The sequence below is a fragment of the Coregonus lavaretus genome (assembly GCF_964263955.1).
Source record: "Coregonus lavaretus genome assembly, chromosome: 5".
In the NCBI taxonomy this organism is placed as follows: Eukaryota; Metazoa; Chordata; class Actinopteri; order Salmoniformes; family Salmonidae; genus Coregonus; species Coregonus lavaretus.
Window position 1 is genome coordinate 8,011,312 of NC_139992.1, and position 16,600 is coordinate 8,027,911.

Sequence of the window (16,600 nt, forward strand, 5' to 3'; positions counted from 1 at the left end):
AAAAAAACAGTTTTTGCTTTGTCATTATGGGGTATTGTGTGTAGATTGATGAGAGAAAAAAAATACATTTAATCCATTTTAAGATAAGGCTGTAATGTAACAAAATGTGGAAAAAGTCAAGGGGTCTGAATACTTTCAGAACGCACGGTGTACCATTAATATGTGAAAGTGTAGTTTATTTGCAACATAAAAATGTGTGGTTGCACACTTTCGTCCTCACTGTCCTCTGTGGTATTTGACAGAAATACCTCCATTACATACTGTATCTGTGGCACTTCCATTTGTCATTGTAGTATAGCGCATAGATCCCAGAGGCTTGACAGAAGAGGGTTAACGTAAATGTAAAAGCAGCTGACTGAAATTCTTATTACACTTCCTCTATTTTCCAGTTACTTAAAAAGTCAATTAAAAAGTCCATTATCTTTTCATTTTCCAAATGTAATATAAAAACAAATGAATTTCATCCTCTGTGTTTTTGCTGTCATTACATTTTTTGTTTTTTTTGTTTACTATTTTCATCTATCTGGCTTACGAGCTGTTTATGGAATTGAACCATTCTTTTTCTCTAACTCCCCAAGGTGAGGTTTGATGCCTCTCCATTCTCTTTATTCCCATTTGTCCAACACTGAATGTCACCTAAATGTGTTAATACTTTTTTATATTCATGATATCCCGCTTTATCCGCTTGGACCAATTTAATTGAAATTGCAATGGAGCAAAGTATGTGGATATTTAGTAGAAAATACTGAACACAAATATAAACGCAACATGCAACAATTTCAAAGATTTTACTGAGTTACAGTTCATATAAGGAAATCATATTCTATGGATTTCACATGACTGGACAGGGGCACAGCCAAGGGTGGGCCTGGGAGGGCATAGGCCCACCCACTGGGGAGCCAGGCCCAACCAATCATAATGAGTTTTTCCCCACAAAAATAGCTTTATTACAGACAGAAATACTCCTCCATTTTATCAGCTGTCCGGGAGGCTGGTCTCAGATTATCCCACAGGTGAAGAATTCCATTCCAACCATTACAACAAGCCCATCCTCCTATTGCTCTTCACACCAGCCTCCACTGCTACTGGTGTGTGGACTTCCTCAACTTTTTTTATAGATTTTTTTATAGTCATGCTGAGACAAAGGGCTCGATTCAATCAGATCCGCTTTAGCCAACATCCGCAAAGTGATTGTTTTCACAATGTCAGAGGTGGAACTTTGTTTGAGCTGTCATATCCACAAGTGGCTCCTGGCATTATACCTAAAGCGGACATTGCTATTGGCTGCACGGAGTCGCATTAAGAGTAATCCCATGCAGCCTTGTTTACAAGTTCGAACACTGGAATGTGAGATATAATCTACATTATTTAGTTTAATGATCAATTTGAGTGTAATTATTTCTATATAACCTACACTTTCTCGTTCTGAACTTCTGGGGTGGATGCGGCTTTGTGACAATGATCGCAAGAGCAGCTGCTCACCGACTTGAAGGCTCCAACGCAGTTCCACCTCTCACACTCCATCATCAAGTTCGTTGACAACACGACAGTAGTAGGTCTGATCACCAACAATGACGAGACAGCCTACAAGGAGGTAGGCACTCTGACGGTGTGGTGCCAGGTAAACAACCTCTCCCTCAATGTCAGCAAAACAAAGGAGCTGATTGTGGACTTCAGGAGGAACCAGGCTGGACACGCCCCCATCCTCATCAACTGGGCCACCGTGGAGACAGTCAAAAACATCAAGTTCTTTGGCGTACACATCTCAGAGGAGCTGAAATGGTCAAACCACACGGACACCGTGGTGAAGAAGGCACGACAGCAACTCTTTAACCTCAGAAGGCTGAAGAAATTTGGCCTGTCCCCGACGGACCTCAGTGTTCTACTCGGCAACCATTGAGAGCATTCTGTCGGGCTGCATCACAGCCTGTTCTCCCCACTTCCATCACGCAGACGCAGACGCAGACAGTACTGGAGCATCATGGCTAAAACTAACAGACTGGCCAATAGCTTCTACCCCCAGGGCTGCTGAATAGCCACCACTAGTCAGCAACTTGCTCCCCCTGTCCCCCTCCTGCCCCCACCCCCCCCATGAAAACACAGCCATGGAAACACAGCCACATTTGAGAGATTACAAGAATTCAAACTAGGGGATGGAGCGAGGGAGTTGAAGAAAGAGAGAGTGATATATACATATATACTGTGCTGCTTGAAAGTATGTGAACCCCTTGTGCAATTACAGATTTTTTCAGTTTTTACCATGAAATCTTCATTTAATCAGAACCAGTCTTTTTGATCTGACATAACAGGTTTAGATTTACCAATACCATACGTTGGTGTAGAGAAAATCATGCGTGTAGTAGAAAAACAAAATTAAAAAGGAATTAGTGCAGGTGCAAAAATAAGTGAACCCCAAGTTGCATTGGTTAAATGAAGTAGGTAAGTAGAATCAGGTGGGTAAATAATTAGCTACCAAATGAACCAATCAAAGGAGAGATTGTTATGAAAGAGTTTGGGCGGGACTCTGATAAATAGAGATAAGAAACCTGGTCAGTTTGGTGTTACCCATCCAGGTGAATGTAAAGCACTCCATGCCGAGAGGAAAGGAGATCTCAGAGGACATCAGGACGAGGGTAGTGAGAGTAGTCTGGGGAAGGCTATAAAATCATCTCAAAAAGATTTGAGCTCCATCAGTCCACTGTGAGGCAAATAATTTACAAATGGAGAGCATTTAACATGACAGCAACTCGTGGACGCCCTTCTAAAATATCCCCAAGAGCCACAAGAACAATAATAAATCAGGTAAAAGCAACCCACACATAACATCTAGATATTTGCAGACCTCCCTTGCTGCGTCTCAGGCAGTGGCGGCTCCTGAAAAAATTCTCAGGGGGGGCAATTTTTCTGATGATTTAGGTGACCTACACACATTTTTTAAAAGATATGTCCAGCAACAACATGAAGACAGGGGCAGCATATAAGTCAATACCAGAAGCATTTATTGACTGATCTCAAAAGTGTTGGCTTACAAAATCAAAATAAGTTATCACAGTAAAAATAATCAAGGGTGTTCTTTCACATTCCTCAACACTGCATAAACAATATGCATTTCCATAAACAAATGAAATATCAGCTGAAAATACAGCATCTTGGTATTTGTTCAGATTGCAGGATCAACTCCTGAGTGGCGCAGTGGTCTAAGGCACTGCATCGCAGTGCTAACTGTGCCACTAGAGATCCTGGTTCGAATCCAGGCTCTGTCGCAGCCGGCCGCGACCGGGAGACTCATGGGCGGCGCACAATTGGCCCAGCGTCGTCCAGGGTAGGGGAGGGAATGGCCGGCAGGGATGTAGCTCAGTTGATAGAGCATGGCGTTTGCAATGCCAGGGTTGTGGGTTCGTTTCCCACGGGGGGCCAGTATAAAAAAATATGTATTCACTAACTGTAAGTCGCTCTGGATAAGAGCGTCTGCTAAATGACTAAAATGTAAATGTAAAATGTAAACAAGAGCTTTTACCACATTTTTTGCCTCATGGTTGAATTGGAAATATGTGCACCTGAGCATAATTCACAACAAGCAAGCAGGAGCTTTTGATAGAGGCTACTGAAAACATTGATGCAAGTTATTGGTAATAAGACATTTTTATAGACTTCCATATTCTGCCCTCTTGTATAGATTTGTGAAAATGAACAGTGATAGACATTTTGCTTGAAAACAGAATTTGAAAGTAATTTCTAGAAAAGGTAAACACAGCTATCTGTATGGCTTTGTAAAAATGAACAACCATATTCTGGCCAATTGTATAGATTTGTAAATATGAACAACCATATTCTGGCCAATTGTATAGATTTGTAAAAATGAACATGAACAGATATTTTTTTTTGTTTTACTTTTTTTTAAATGAAAAATAACTATTTTAAACAACATCAACTGTGAACTGATTTGGGCGTGTGTGTGTTAAAGAGACAGGGAGGGAGGGACAAAGAGAGAGAGAGGCTACATTACTTGTACTGAAACTGTTCTCTTCTCTGTTTCAATACAGCAAAGCGTTCAATGACTTTCTCATTGAAATCAGGCATACTGAGGACTAGTTCCCTCTCCATGGAAAGCATGGCCAGTGCATTCAGACGTTCCTGGCCCATTGAATTTCGCAGGAATGTCTTAACTCGTGTCAAAGTTGAGAAACATCTCTCAGCTTCAGCTGTTGTCATGGGAGTAGTTATGAGGATGTTCAACAGAGTCACAGTCTCAGAGAACGTCTCCTGGAGGTTGTAGCTCATGAGAACCTGGTACAGTGCCAGTGCACCACAGCCTCCCTTGAATTCAGGATTCTCATAGATCAGAGATAGTTCTGTCTTGAGCTTTGCCTTGCTCAGCATGGGGTATGCATTCACAGTGGCATTCAGAGCCTCATCAGGAAATGAATGGCAGTACCTTTCAAACATGTCTGCTTGCAGTAAGGTAGCACTCACAAGGTGGCCAGAGAAAGAGAACCTTTCTTTGATGTGATCCAGGATGGTGTTGCAGACCTCTTCAGACAGCCTCTGCTTCTCCTCTTCTCTCAAAGCTGTTCTGGGTCTTTTGGCTCCTGTTGCTTCTTGCAGCTGCTGTTGAGAGGAGTCCCTGAAGGCAAACAGACCAATGTGTTTGTTGGCTTTGTACAGTATTGTTGTCTATGTGATGCACAGGTATATGCAATGTATCCATGATGTATAGTACAAATACTTCAGTTCCTATTAAAATGGGCAGGGATGCATAAAGTCTTTAGTGTTTAAGTTAGCCTTTGTGTCTCACATAGCCTGGATGTTCAGCACAGTATACAGTGGTGCTCATAAGCTTATGATCCCATGCTAAAGTTGACTAAAAAGAGGAATAAAAAAGAAAAGAAAATTGGTGTCCATAAAGGTTGGATTTTCCAACTTTTTTAATTAAGTCATTAAGATAAATTTCCAAAATATTATTTTTTTTATTTTTTTATTCCTCTTTTTAGTCAACTTTAGAATGTGTTCATACACTTATGAGCACCACTGCACAGTACACATAGTATATAAAATAAAATAGATTACACCACTGGCCATATATAATGAGAATAATGTAATTTCAAACACAAATGCAGTCTCCTTTCATGCATACATTTTCAAATAAAGCTCTGCTTTGAGAAAGATCGAATGATATTGTTTAATCTTACCTTATGGCCTGCACACTGCTTGTGAAGCTGTCGAGGGCACTTTTGATAAAGACAGCATCGATGTCCTTCTTCTGTAGCTTCTGGTACAGAATGTCGACGTGGGGCATGATTTTGTGAAAAAGCCGCAGGAAAAAAATAAAATCTTCATCATGCAGCATCCTCACGTAGCCAGATGCCTCTCTCACTGTGCCCTGGTCAAATGAACCCAATGAACCCGTCCGGATGGCTTCAAAACATTCTATTAGGTCGTCTCGAATTCTCGTAGACAGTGTTCACGACTCTGCTGTTGAAGTTCCACCGTGTGGATGAAGGTCTGGGCAGTCTTCGTGCAACAGTCTGGTCAAGAATGCTGGTGCGTTTGGGTGACCGGGAAAAAAAAGTTGTAATCCCGCTCAGATCGGAAAAGAAAATGTTCACTTTTTTGATGCGAGAAGTAGCTTGCTGCATGATCAAATTCAGCTGATGCGCATAGCAATGCACGTAATGGGCATTCTTGAAATGCTCACGCACCTTTTTCTGCACACCAGCCTTCTCTCCCCTCATCACACTGGCTCCATCGTAAGCTTGCGCAATGAGTTTGACTTTCTCGTCATCGGCAAAAAGACCGTTCAGTCTCTCCAAAAGTACACTGGCGATTGAGACTGAGGTTGATTTCCGAGATGGGAAGGAACTCAAAAAATCGCTCCTGCACTTTGTGCTTGCTATCTATGTACCTCAGCACAAGCACCAACTGTGTCTGTGTAGAAACGTCCGTGGTCTCGTCAGCTTGGATAGCTACGAAGTTCGCAGACTTCACCTCCTCCACAATATGTTCCCTCGTGACCGCTAGCATACACTCCAGTAGCTCGTTTTGAATGGTCTTTGATGTGCCCTTGAAAACTTTTAGCATTTTTAAGATGGTCATCAAACACCTCATCTAATTGTGCCACAAAGTTGACAAGTCCAAGAAAAATACCAGGGTTGGTGGAGCCCTCAGTTTCATCTTTGCCTCGCAAAGCTAACTCAAACACGCCGCAAAACTTCACACACTGGATTAGCCGGCTGAGGATATGGCGGTTCTTGCTAACCTCATCGTTGTGGCGGCGGACAGCTAGCCTGTATCCCTCATCCAGTTGAGTGGCAATATTCACTCTCCCCAAAGCAGAAATTCTCAAACAGCTATCCATGTGGGTCTTTGACAGCTCATGTTTCTTAATCTTTTCTGAAAGATGGTGCATGTCGGTTACACCAGTCGCTGTCCAAGCGGTGCTGTCTGCCGTGCCGCCTTCAGGGTGAATGAGTAAGCAGGGGTAGCAGAAAACTGCATTAGCTACATCGCAGCCTGCTAGCCAGGTTTTTCGTTCATACCAATTTTTGGAAAATCCTCGGGTGTAGGACTTCCCCCCTTTAGTAGAAACCTGTTGAATTATTAAATTTGGTCTGGGAGGTCCTAATTGTTTCGTTGCCAATTTATCTTCATTTGTTCGCCGACAAAAAGGAAATTCTTTCAAAGACACAACCGAGTTGCACTGAAGCCTAGCCATGTTGATAGTAGTAGTGAATTGATTGACGCTGCTACCCTCTCTTTTCTTAGTTACGTTCATGTGACGAAAGCGCGTAAGTGCAAGCCCACAGACACCCATTGAGATTGTATTGAAGGCTCTGAAATTTGAAAAAAATAGATTTTACATGGGAGTCTATGACAGAAGTTCTGGGCGATTTTCAATCTGACTGAAATCGCCCCAAAAGGGGGTGGAGCCATTTGAAGCACGACTTTAGCCTGATTCGACATTTAGTGGCAGTGTGGCACTGTGGCAGATCAGACGTATAGATTACAACACTGATAACTACTGTTGCCGTGATATAATTGATTAGAAAAAAAATCCCTTCCTTTTCCCGTTTGGCAGTGCGTCGCCCATATCGCCCTATTGAACAGGCCGTCCCTGGTCTCAGGTAACTGTGAAGACAGCTTGTCTGTCGAAACGTTGGTTATTAGGATATTACATTATTGCATCTGAGCTCCTAGAGTGTGCGGCTTTCCTTTTCTTTTTCAACTGTGCATTCTTCAACAATAAGAAAAACACTGAATCGAAATGCCATTCATGGGAGGGTTGCTAGGAAGAAGCCTCTGCTGTCAAAAAAGAACCAAACTGACCGTCTTAACTTTGCCAGAGACCACCTGGACAAACCTGAAGGTTTCTGGAAGTCCATTCTCTGGACCGATGAGTCCAAAATTGACCTTTTTGGTCACAGTCAACACCGCTATGTTTGGCGAAAACCCAAAACTAACTACCACCAAAATAACCTTATCCCAACAGTCAAGCATGGTGGTGGGAATGTCAAGATCTGGGGCTGCTTTTCCTCCTCTGGACCTGGACGACTCCACATCATTAAGGGAACCATGAATTCTGAGGTATACCAGGAGATTCTTGAGCAGAACGTCAGGCCATCAGTCAAGGAGCTAAAGCTGGGCCGAAAATGGGTCTTCCAACAAGACAACGACCCAAAGCATTCAAGCAAATCTACCAAGATTTGTGTTTTGGATTGGCCAAGTCAAAGTCCTGACTTAAATCCAATCGAGATGCTGTGGTAGGACCTGACGCAGGCAGTTCATGCCAGACACCCCTCAAACCTCACTCAATTGGCTGAGTTCTGTAAGGAGGAGTGGGCAAAAAACCCTCAAAACAGATGTCAGAGACTGATTACTGGCTATAGGAGACGTTTAGTCCAAGTTATCACTGCTAACTGAAGTGCCACAAGCTATTGACTGAAGGGGTTCACATATTTTTGCACACATCAAATCTGAGTTTCTGTTAAATAAACCACTTTTGTTAAATAAACAATAAAAATATATATATTTTTTGTTTCTGTCATTTACTTGGAATGTCTTTATTATGAATTGGGGTGTAGATAATGATTTTATATGTTTACTTTTATGTTTTATAGCAAAATAATGACCAGCCCTGTAGGGGTCACATACTTTCAAGCAGCACTGTATATGTATGTATAGATAGGGGGGGGGGGGGGGGGAGAGAGAGAGAAAAAGGGAGAGAGAAAGATGGAGAGAGAGTGAGAGGGGGAGGGGAGAGAGAGAGAGAGAGAGAGAGAGAGAAAGGGGGTGGGGGGGGAGAGAGAAAGAGAGCTTTAGGTATGTGATAAATTAATTTGGAGATTATATTCTGACATTGGCCAATGAACTCCAGAGCACTTCTAAAACTCCAGAGCACCTCTAAAACTCCAGAGCACCTCTAAAACTCCAGAGCACCTCTAAAACTCCAAAGCACCTCTAAAACCTTAGAGCACCTCTAAAACTCCAGAGCACCTCTAAAACTCCAGAGCACCTCTAAAACCTCAGAGCACCTCTAAAACCTCAGATCACCTCTAAAACCTCAGATCACCTCTAAAACCTCAGAGCACCTCTAAAACTCCAGAGCACCTCTAAAACTCCAAAGCACCTCTAAAACCTCAGAGCACCTCTAAAACTCCAGAGCACCTCTAAAACTCCAGAGCACCTCTAAAACTCCAGAGCACCTCTAAAACTCCAGAGCACCTCTAAAACCTCAGAGCACCTCTAAAACCTCAGAGCACCTCTAAAACTCCAGAGCACTTCTAAAACTCCAGAGCACCTCTAAAACCTCAGAGCACCTCTAAAACTCCATACTGTGTGAGGAGAAGTGAACAATCAGGACTCTTAAGTGTTGACTCTCTCCTTGCTCCATAGGGAGGCAAGCAAAGCCTTGGGGATTCCTCAATCAATATTTAATGTTGTTTTTCAGCATTTCAAGGCAGGCCATTTTTTATATTTATTGCAAAGCGATAACTGCTTTTATTACAATTTTGAAAAGTGTCCCAATATCATCTGCTTTAAAGCATGTCCGCTATATCGCAGACTACTTACGTGAGAGGAGACTGCGTTCAGACAGGCATCCCAATTCTTGATCATTTTTCCATTAATTGGTCTTTGACCAATCACATTGGATTTTTTCACATTAGCTCTTTTTCAGCACTTTTCTGATTGGTCAAAAAATACCAATTCATGAAGAAAAAAATTCAGAATTGGGCTGCCTGTCTAAACGCAGCCGTACAGAAACCTTTGGAGGTTGTGGAATGTTTTACTCTGCATTGCTCAGTAGTACAGCTATGTATTGTGTGTGAATCTTATTCTACAGTACCTTGTAAATGGCCTAATTCAATTAGAGTAAAGCAGGAAGTTGAGAAAAGCATTATGTGGGTTGCTTATCAATGGCTGTGGAGAGGTTGGTGTTCCTGTTCTTTGTGTGGCTGCTTCCACCTTTTCTTCCAGACGTGGTACAGTAGTTTCCCTCTCTTAGGTTATGCCAGATGTAATTATGTTTATTTTTTTTAAATGGCCATGTTTACAGTTGTTTTGATGGTTACCATTTACCACTTTAAAAAAAAAATGTCCTCAAATTCAGCTATGAAATGTGGTATTGAATATGCTATGGCTGGAATGTCATTCAACAATTTACCAATTTCACACAAACAATCCTTTAACCTGTAGACGTTAATGTTAATGTTAATGTTTATTATTTACATTAATGTTAATGTAACGTAGTACGACTACGAACTCGCAGGACAAGAACTGATACCGAAAACCGAGTCAAAGTGAGTGATGACACACCCAGTCAATGCTCCAACATAAGCAAAACCATAAACCAGTTTTGACGACATGACAGAACATGTGCTCCCACTACGTGTAATTCTGGCCATGCACACATTGCCCCTGATCAGTTTCACCTCCTTGCAAGGGTCACAAGACAAAAGTAAATATGTATTATATTTATAAATAGGCATTGCTTATGGCTTTGCTAGTCATGAGGCCTTTATTCCAGTTGCTTATGGTCTGAGGCATGTGATGTTTTCACGTTTTAATGTCACATCCACAAGTACAGTGAAATGCCCATAACAGTGTCAGTTATCTACCGGTATAATGGCTTTATTAGCTAATCAATCACACAACTTCTAATAGACCAATCACACAACTGACAATCATTTTATCTGAAATGCAACATTTAATGTGTGAAACAAGACTAAGATCAACTGGATATCAACTTGAATACCACACTCTCTCTGCCAAGTTGTCTTAGTTGTCCCACCCAGAAACGCTTTCATTGAATTGAATTTGGATTGAATTGGGCCCTCAGTCCATAGAAATCGAATAAGTATATATCTATGCCTCAGACTGCATCAGGTGTCTTCCTGCTCAGTGTCATCTCTGCCTTATTGCTGCCGCATGCCTGCTGCTGTTGTATGTTTAAATATCAGTTCTGTCACTCAGGATGTGGAGTCAGATAGGCAGCCAGGCTCCACTCTCTGGTTGATTAGACACTGGCTCCCAAAGCCAATTACTCAACACATCCCTAACTCGTCATCTATCAACCGACCCAGCTGATTTAAGATGTTAAAGTGATGCTCTCAAACGTTTGTATCATTTCAGCCAGTAGTTTTTAAAGTGGTGCTCACGAGTGTCAGAAGAACCGATGTGGATGTGGTGGAGGAGTCAGGCGCAGGACACAGAGGATTCGTCCAAAAGACTTTACTAGTCCAAAGTGCAACAAACAATACACGACCTTGAAAACAAATGGAGGCGAGGGAATTACGCAACATGCGTAAAACAATAAACAAAACTAACAGAGCGCAAAACACGCAGCTCCGCACGACAGGCAAACAACAACACACAATCAAACTAATACAAAACAGGGAACTTATAGGACACGTAATCAGAACACAAACAGACACAGGTGTACAAGACAGACTAAAGCAATCACACCACGAAACATACAACGGTGGCAGCTAGTACTCCGGGGACGGCGAACGCCGAAGCCTGCCCGAACCAGGAGGAGGAGCAGTCTCGGCCGAAACCGTGACAGTACCCCCCCCTGACGCGCGGCTCCAGCCGTGCGCCGACCCCGGCCTCGGGGACGGCCAGGAGGACGCGGACCCGGGCGCGTGGGATGCCCACGGTGGAACTCAGTCAGGAGGGATGGATCGAGGATGTCCCTCCTAGGCACCCAGCACCGTTCCTCCGGACCGTACCCCTCCCACTCCACGAGATACTGGAGACCACTCATCCGGCGACTCGAGTCCAAGATGGTCCGGACCCTGTACGCCGGGGCCCCCTCGATGTCCAAAGGGGGCGGAGGGGTCTCTCCTATCTCATCTTCTTGGAGTGGGCCAGCTACCACCGGCCTGAGAAGAGACACATGGAACGAGGGGTTAATATTTTTGTACTCAATAGGCAGTTGTAACCTGTAACACACATCGTTCAATCTTCTCAGGACTTTGAAGGGCCCCACAAACTGCCGACCCAGCTTCCGGCAGGGCAGGCGGAGGGGCAGGTTTCGAGTCGAGAGCCAGACTCGATCTCCCGGTGCGTACACCGGTCCCTCACTGCGGTGGCGATCGGCGCTCGCCTTTTGTTGACGGATGGCCCGCTGCAGATGGACATGGGCAGCGTCCCACGTCTCCTCCAAGCGCCGAATCCACTCGTCCACCGCAGGGGCCTCGATCTGGCTCTCGTGCCACGGTGCCAGGACCGGCTGATACCCTAAAACACACTGGAAAGGTGTTAAACCGGTGGAGGAGTGGCGGAGAGAGTTCTGGGCCATCTCTGCCCAGGGGATATACCTGGACCACTCCTCCGGCCGGTCCCGGCAATAGGACCTCAAAAACCTACCCACATCCTGGTTGACTCGTTCAACCTGCCCATTGCTCTCTGGGTGGTACCCCGTGGTAAGGCTCACCGAGACCCCCAAGCGTTCCATGAACGCCCCCCAGACTCTGGAGGTAAACTGGGGACCTCGGTCAGACACAATATCCTCGGGGACCCCATAGTGCCGGAACACGTGGGTAAATAGGGCCTCGGCGGTCTGTAGGGCAGTAGGGAGACCCGGCATAGGGAGGAGACGACAGGCCTTGGAAAACCGATCCACAACGACCAAAATGGTGGTATTCCCCTGGGAAGGGGGTAGGTCGGTCACAAAATCCACCGAGAGGTGGGACCATGGTCGTTGTGGAACGGGCAGGGGATGTAACTTACCCCTGGGCAAATGTCTAGGCGCCTTACACTGGGCGCACACCGAGCAGGAGGAGACATAGACCCTCACATCCTTAGCTAACGTTGGCCACCAGTATTTCACGCTAAGGCAGTGCACTGTCCGGCCAATACCTGGATGTCCAGAGGAGGGTGATGTATGAGCCCAATAAATAAGACGATCACGAACCTCGAGCGGAACGTACTTCCGCCCTACAGGACACTCGGGGGGAGTAGGGTCGGCACGCAGTGCCCGCTCGATTTCCGCATCGACCTCCCATACCACCGGAGCCACCAGACAAGACTCCGGCAGTATGGAAGTGGGCTCAATGGACCTCTCCTCCGTGTCATACCGCCGGGACAGGGCGTCTGCCTTACCGTTCTGGGACCCTGGGATGAATGTGATCTTAAAAACAAACCGGGTCAGGAACATGTTCCACCTAGCCTGACGAGGGTTCAATCTCCTAGCTGCCCGGATGTACTCCAGGTTACGGTGATCGGTCAGAATGAGGAAAGGGTGTTGAGCCACCTCAAGCCAATGTCTCCACACCTTTAGGGCCTGGACTACAGCTAACAGCTCCCTGTCCCCAACGTCATAATTGCGCTCCGCCGAGCTGAGTTTCTTAGAGTAGAACGCACAGGGGCGGAGCTTAGGTGGCGTGCCGGACCGTTGTGACAGGACTGCCCCAATACCGGTCTCGGACGCGTCTACCTCTACTTGGAATGGTAAAGAGGGATCCGGATGCGCCAGCACCGGGGCCGAGGTGAACAGGTTCTTCAGTTTGACAAATGCCCTGTCCGCCTCAGCTGACCACTGCAGACGAACCGGACCCCCCTTTAGCAGGGACGTAATGGGAGCTGCAACCTGTCCAAAGCCCCGAATAAACCTCCGGTAGTAATTAGCAAAACCCAAGAACTGCTGCACCTCTTTTACAGTGGTTGGAGTTTGCCAATTACGCACGGCCGACACACGGTCTACCTCTATCTCCACACCAGACGCGGACAACCGATAACCCAAAAAGGAGACGGACTCCTGGAAGAACAGGCATTTCTCTGCCTTGACATACAAGTCATGCTCCAACAGTCTTCTCAACACTCGGCGCACCAGGGCTACATGCTCGGCTCGTGTAGAAGAGTACACTAGGATGTCGTCGATGTACACTACCACACCCTGCCCATGCATGTCCCGGAAAATCTCGTCAACAAAGGATTGGAAGACTGAAGGAGCATTCATTAGCCCGTATGGCATGACGAGATACTCGTAATGACCCGAGGTGGTGCTAAATGCCGTTTTCCATTCATCCCCCTCCCTAATGCGCACCAGATTGTACGCGCTCCTGAGATCCAACTTTGTGAAGAACTGCGCTCCGCGTAATGACTCCGTCATAGTCGCAATCAGTGGAAGAGGGTAACTGTACTTAACCGTGATCTGATTGAGACTACTGTAATCAATACACGGGCGCAAACCCCCGTCCTTCTTCTTCACAAAGAAGAAACTCGAGGAAACCGGGGAAGTGGAGGACCGTATGTATCCCTGTGCCAAGGACTCGGCTATGTAAGTCTCCATAGCCGCTGTCTCCTCTTGAGACAGGGGATACACACGGCTCCGCGGAAGAGCCGCTCCTGTTTGGAGATTTATCGCACAGTCCCCCTGTCTATGAGGTGGTAGCCGTGTTGCCCTCGTTTTGCTGAACACGAGTGCTAAGTCCTCATACTCAGGGGGAATGCGCATTGCGGGCACTTGGTTCGGACTCTCAACCGAGGTCGCCCCTAAGGAAACACCTAGACATCTCCCTACACACTGGGCAGACCACTCCATAAGAGCCCTCTGTTGCCACGCAATGGTAGGATCATGGGTGCTTAACCAGGGAAGCCCCAACACCACGGGGTACGCAGGAGAGTCAATCAGATAAAACTGAATGATCTCCTCATGACCCCCCTGCGTCGTCATAGTAAGTGGTGCTGTGACTTCTCTGATCAGCCCCGACCCCAACGGCCGGCTGTCTAAGGCGTGGACAGGAAAGGGGGCTTCTACCGGCCGAAGGGGAATTCCTAACCTATAACAAAATGCCCGATCAATAAAATTCCCAGCTGCGCCTGAATCTACTAGCGCCTTATGCTGGGAATGAGGTGCCACCTGTGGAAATCTCACAGGAATACTCATGTGACCAACAGAAAGCTCTGGGTAAGTGGGGCGCCTACTCACCTGAAATGACTCCCCAGTGCGTGACCTGTTGTCCCCTCTCCCAGGAGACCCTCCCCAGCACCTGGCCGCGGTGTGTCCTCCACGGCCACAGTTGGTGCAGGGGGTGGCCCCCCTCGGGTTCTCTCTCCTCCTCTCTCTAGCGCCAGCACCCCCGAGCTCCATGGGAATCGGCTCGGAGGTGCTGGAGGGTGGAATGGTCTGCCCCCACTCGGGACGTCCGCGGGTAGCCAGCAGGGTGTTGAGACGTATGGAGATGTCCACCAACTGGTCGAATGATAGGTTGGTGTCCCTGCAGGCCAGCTCACGACGAACGTCCTCTCATAGGCTACACCGGTACTGGTCGATGAGGGCCCTCTCATTCCACCCCGCATCCGCCGCTAGCGTCCGGAACTCCAGTGCGAACTCCTGTGCGCTCCTCTTCCCCTGTCGGAGGTGGAACAGACGCAATTTTTAGCAATTCTTATGATATGATATGATATGCTGCTAATGTCTAGTTGATTAGCCTACATGTCACATTGGTTTTGCAAACCATATAGGCTTAAGGCATCTGCATATAGATTCTGTTTACTCCTAGGCATAAGCAAATGTCTGTGCTTGCATACTCCCAAAAAGGCCTTCGCTTGCAAAACGAGAAAGAAAGGCAGTATTAGTGTTGTTTGTCCCTCTTGAGACACCGTAGCAACCAGTAGTACAGCCAGTACACTTCCTCAAAATAGTCTAAATTAATCTAAGATAAATCAAGAAATCTGCAATTCATTTTTGACGTTTTTGCCAAGGAGGTCTTGGTCGCAACATTTTACATCCAGCTAAGAAGTGAAAAAATGTGCATGAAAACTAGTCGTCTGTCGTTGAATGACAACAAACACGTCATTGAAGAATCCCGTCCATAGTTCCCACTCCTACTAGGAGTGGCATTGTTGACCAATCACAGACGAAGGGGCGTAGGCTTTGGCTACCGAACTTCGACTTGCCTCATGACATTTTTTTGTCTGCGCGAACAGATGAAAACACAAAAACGACACAAAAAAATCACAAAATCTTGTCATAATATTGTATATCAAATCAAATCAAATCAAATTTTATTGGTCACATGCGCCGAATACAACAGGTGCAGACATTACAGTGAAATGCTTACTTACAGCCCTTAACCAACAGTGCATTTATTTTAACAAAAAAAGTAAAAATAAAACAACAACAAAAAAAGTGTTGAGAAAAAAAGAGCAGAAGTAAAATAAAATAACAGTAGGGAGGCTATATATACAGGGGGGTACCGGTGCAGAGTCAATGTGCGGGGGCACCGGCTAGTTGAGATAATTGAAGTAATATGTACATGTGGGTAGAGTTAAAGTGACTATGCATAAATAATTAACAGAGTAGCAGCAGCGTAAAAAGGATGGGGTGGGGGGGCAGTGCAAATAGTCCGGGTAGCCATGATTAGCTGTTCAGGAGTCTTATGGCTTGGGGGTAAAAGCTGTTGAGAAGTATTTTGGACCTAGACTTGGCACTCCGGTACCGCTTGCCGTGCGGTAGCAGGGAGAACAGTCTATGACTAGGGTGGCTGGAGTCTTTGACAATTTTGAGGGCCTTCCTCTGACACCGCCTGGTATAGAGGTCCTGGATGGCAGGAAGCTTGGCCCCAGTGATGTACTGGGCTGTACGCACTACCCTCTGTAGTGCCTTGCGGTCGGAGGCCAAGCAGTTGCCATACCAGGCGGTGATGCAACCAGTCAGGATGCTCTCGATGGTGCAGCTGTAGAATTTTTTGAGGATCTGAGGACCCATGCCAAATCTTTTCAGTCTCCTGAGGGGGAATAGGCTTTGTCGTGCCCTCTTCACGACTGTCTTGGTGTGTTTGGACCATGATAGTTTGTTGGTGATGTGGACACCAAGGAACTTGAAGCTCTCAACCTGTTCCACTACAGCCCCGTCGATGAGAATGGGGGCGTGCTCAGTCCTCTTTTTTTTTCCTGTAGTCCACAATCATCTCCTTTGTCTTGGTCACGTTGAGGGAGAGGTTGTTGTCCTGGCACCACACGGCCAGGTCTCTGACCTCCTCCCTATAGGCTGTCTCATCGTTGTCTGTGATCAGGCCTAACACTGTTGTGTCGTCTGCAAACTTAATGATGGTGTTGGAGTCGTGCCTGGCCATGCAGTCATGGGTGAACAGAGAGT